This window comes from Chelonia mydas, chromosome 1 (genome assembly GCF_015237465.2).
Source record: "Chelonia mydas isolate rCheMyd1 chromosome 1, rCheMyd1.pri.v2, whole genome shotgun sequence".
Lineage (NCBI taxonomy): Eukaryota > Metazoa > Chordata > Testudines > Cheloniidae > Chelonia > Chelonia mydas.
The window spans coordinates 195,839,925-195,844,563 of record NC_057849.1 but is presented as its reverse complement, the minus strand read 5'-3'; positions in this window follow the sequence as shown (position 1 = coordinate 195,844,563).

Genomic DNA, 4,639 nt, shown 5'->3' with positions numbered 1-4,639 from the left:
TGATCTTATCTGTATTTCATCACCTTGCTTATCTTGAGCGTTGCTACTGCAATGGACATGGGTCTTTCTAATAGTTCTTATGTAACAGGAAATGGGGTATGGGGGGGATAAATTAAAAAGGAACCACAGCTAAAACAAATCTTGGTGGATGGCAATTAACTATTTACAGCTTTGTAGATGTCAGTACAGGAAAAATCTTGTGTCCTGAGACAAGATCTCTACTCTGACCTCTTTGGACTGCTTAGTAATCTAGTTTTAGTAAACATTTATTCAGCAAGGGTGAATTTCATTTGTAGGTGGAGGGCCCACTAAAAGGGTACTGTGGGAAAGAACACCAGTCAAGGAGCCACAGACACATCCGCTGCATGGGATGGGAGAGATCACTGGAAAGCAGGTTCCAGAGAGGCAGGTTGAGGGAAGAGCCACTGAATGGATGCTTGTGACCAGGAACCCTCACACAGAGAGCTGCCACCACCCCAGCCCATAAACTCTACAAAATAACCTCCCATAGAGGGGATGTGCTTCAGTTCCAGTCTAAGGGTGGGGGTGGGGGTGGCTTGGCTTTGGCAAAACCTGATCCAGCAGAGTGAGGTTTGAGGAAGAATGTAGGAGCTCAAAGAGTAGCTGTTGCTCTATGTGACCATTGCAACATAGTGGCCACAGGAAGGACTCTGGCATAGATGTGACAGCAAGTACTGAAGACATGAGCCACAGGCCTGAGCATCAAGCAGCAAATATCCCAGGTAAGAAGTAGAGGCCAGCCATGAAGGGGAAATACTTAAAATAGGTTTGTTGGGTCCACATCTGAAAACTAGGTTAGAGGGTTGGGGAGACAAAAATAGTGGTGCTGGTGTCCACCACTACATCCACCAGCAAGCAAAAAGGAGTAATGCTACCGCGGTGTGTCTTCTTTATCACCAACTCTTAAAGATAATTGCCTTGGAATCTAGACTATTTTTAATTAGTTTTATGTACTACACCTTCCCCTGCCAAGTCTTCTGGCTTTACAGATGCTATCTCGTTTCAAAAAGTCTCCTCTCTCTCATATTTAATATATGGAAGAGCTAAACAAACGAGGCACATTTTCACTGCAAGCAAAATGGGGGGAACTGACAGCACGCACACAGTGCCATTAAAAGCAAGAACTCTAAATAATGTCATGTAGAGTAATATGCTTTTTTAAATCGTGTGGATGTTTTGCCCCAAATTGGTGGTGTCCCTCTAATTTGGAAATGGGTTGCTTTGGTCTGGGACTGCATTGATTTGTTGTATCCTAGTGCCACCTAGGGCACCAACCAAATGACTGAAACACCAAACAACACCTACAAAGTGCAAAAGAACTGATCTTGGAACACATTGCTTTCGGAATACACATGGTAGTGCACACTGTGCTTGGTAGCAAGTATATACAAGTTTGGGCCAATAATAAGGGAAAGGTAGAAACACATTTTCTAGTACACTTCTACCCAGATATAATGCTGTCCTCGTGTTATAGGTGTATCGAACTTGCTTTGATCCAGTGGAGTGTGCAGCCCCGCCCTCCCCCACAGGGTGCTGTTTTACCACGGCCTATCCAAATTCGTGTTATATCGGGGTAGAGGTGTACTTCACTTTTATAAAATGCTTCTCATCTGAGATCTTAAATTACTTTACAAAGGAGGTCAGTATCGTTACTCCCATTTTCCAAAGGGGAAAACTCAAGTGCAGAGATGAAGTGACGTGCAGGATCACCCAGCAGGCCAGTGGCAGAACTTAATTCCTTATCTTTAATCTGAAAATTGATGACAATGGTTCACCCTTCTGCCTTACCCAGATGACTAGATGAGTTGAGTCAGCTGGGTTTCCAGGCAATCCAGGGGATTAAAACCTGATGCTTAAGGCTAGATTCAGCTGTGATGGTGAATTATAAAGCATTGGGTGAGATTCACTAAATGATGTATCTCCGCTTGACACAAGACTCCCAGTGGAAGGCAGTTTGCCAGGCAAGAAGTCATAATTGCAGCCATAACTATCCATGTGTAGAGAGCCCTGGAGATAGTGAAGCTCCAAAAGTGCGTGGGTGTGGCTAGGATTGCAATGAGCCAGCAGCCAGTGAGGGCATTCCTAGAAGTCCCCAGCAGAACTTAAAACTAACATCTTCCATGGAACAACCCTACTGGGCAAGGGGTTGGAGTGGAAACACCTCCCTTGAAGTAAAACTGGAGGTACAACATGAACTTCCCTGCACCAGCCATGCCACCTGTTACTTGCTATGCGCTCTTTGCTAAAGCTTGATAGTCGCACACATCTCCTTTCTTTTTTGGTAGGTCTAGTATTGCCTGTGGAAATTAGAGCAGGCTTGATGCAGAGTTTGTAATGTGAGTTGTCGTGAAAACCGAGTCTGTCTTAAGTGTTCTGGTCAATAAGCATCTATTTCAGTCTAGCTAAAGGTGACGTCTAACCAATGGTTCTCTGTGCTGTCATCACTTGCCCATTAAAACTGTGTTTTGAAAACCAATGGCCTGTTTATCATAAGTGCTAGACTTTCAGAAAAGAAGTAATACAGCAAGTTAAACTGGCTAATTAAATAATGTTACTATAACATTTGTCAGAATTAGTAGTGGAGCCCTACATTATTTGCAAGGTGTTGACAGGTGCTTAGCAACAGTGACACACTCCCAGTCACCTAAGAATGCTGCTGATAGCCACAATTTCAAACAAAAGGGTTTCTAGTTCAAAATGACCTGTTCCTATTTATATATGTTATGACTGGTTTCATTGCCATGCAACAGCTACCAGATCCTGCTAAGCACGGCGATACACTGTGCTACAATCTACAGGTAGTATTTGTTTTACACTCTACAAATGTCAGACAACCCAGGATGTTACTGTAATATGTTTTTATACTTGAGGATCTTTGAAACCTTTCCTTTCTAACCCTAGTCATAGCTCCTTGAAATTTTTGGAAGTTACTGATTTGTGTTAATTTCAAAAAGTTGTAAAGGTGATATGTAATTAGAGGGCACTAGTCCTTCTGTAGTTAACTATTGAGCTGGTTTCTTGTTACAAGCACAAATTTCAACATTCTACTCCTAACTTCGTTTGAATTTGATCAGTGTTCATTACCAAACAAAACATATCTTTAATACACAATCTGACAAATTTAACCTACATAACCTCAAACACTGATGCAACCACAAATCGTTTAATACTATTTCTTAAAACTATTTAAATTTATACACTAATGGTCTTCTCTTAAAATGTGTACTTCCACAGTAAGTCATATAGTTATAACAAAACTTAGTACACTGAAATTCTTTTGGCCTGTCAGAGATCTATTAAGGTATGTCTCATAAAAAATTAACTATATAACCAAGAACATATTTCAGTTGGCTTATTTGTACTTATGAACATAATTATTGGAATATTGTGTATGAAGAAGGAAGTGATTTCTAAAGTTTCTCAGAATCTTAACCCAGGACTTTTTGGTAGTGCACTTTAGAAATGGACATCAAAAACTGTCACTTCATGTTAACCCAGTTGGTTGGGTTAGAAGACTTATACTTAGCACTCATCTCTACCTGATTTTTCACTGCCCTGCATTTGTAGCAATTTACATGTGTGCAAATCCATGTTGCAATGGTTTAAAATGACTAAAGCAGTGAAAGATAAAATCCTAGATATCCGTGTTTAAAAGGTGGGTAAGTAAGTACCTCCCTTTTAAGAATACTTAGCACTTATACAGTGTTTTTTCCAAATGAGACTTTGTTTCCAAAGTCACACAGCAGGAAGACAGTGACAGAAATGTGAATAGCATCCTTGCCATCTAACTTTCAAACCCTACTTTAGATAATTAATATTCATAGTTTGAGAACTATTAAATTGCATTGGCAGTTTAAAGATCATTACAGTATTGCCAATAATAGAGAGGCACTCGCTATAAGCTACTGTTTTTCAAATTTTTGCATAAAATGCCTTATGGGCTGAAGTTTCATGTTTAGTAGTAGTGGCTGAAAGGTGAATTTTTTGAGTCATTATAAAATATATTTTTTGGTAATTTGTTTAGATCTGTGAGTGGGAGAGTGTTTTCCTCCATTTAAGCATCTTCAGTGTACTTTTTGTGTCCTGCTTGAGCACCTTACATGTGATGATCTCAACAGCCTTTGCAAATAGTGAGATGCCCTACACACACACTTTCTGAGGCAGCTAAGCTGCAAAGATCCCCTATTTTACAGCTGGGGAAAGAGAGGGGAAGGAACTTGCCCAAGATAACATCGTGAGTTGATGTCAGTGCAGGGTTAGAACTCAGGAACTCCAGACTCCCAAAGGCACATGCAATCTTTAGATAAGTACTTCTCAAGGGCTGGAATGTGACCTAGAAGTAGACTGGAAGAGGGTGGTTGGTGGAATACATCCCAGTTGATGAAAGAGACAAAAAACCTTTTAGTTACTAGGGGGCCCAGAAAGAACCTGGGCAAGGGAGGGAAGGAATAGCTCCCCCTCCTTCTGTTTGTGCAGTCTCTACAGCTCTTCTCTCAATCCTACCGCAGATCTTCGCACCTCTTTTTTCCCATGTGCCAAGTATCAGATTCAGGGCAATGTAAGTGGCACATCAGGGCCTGTGGAGATAACCTCACCACCTTTTGGAGTGATCCGATCC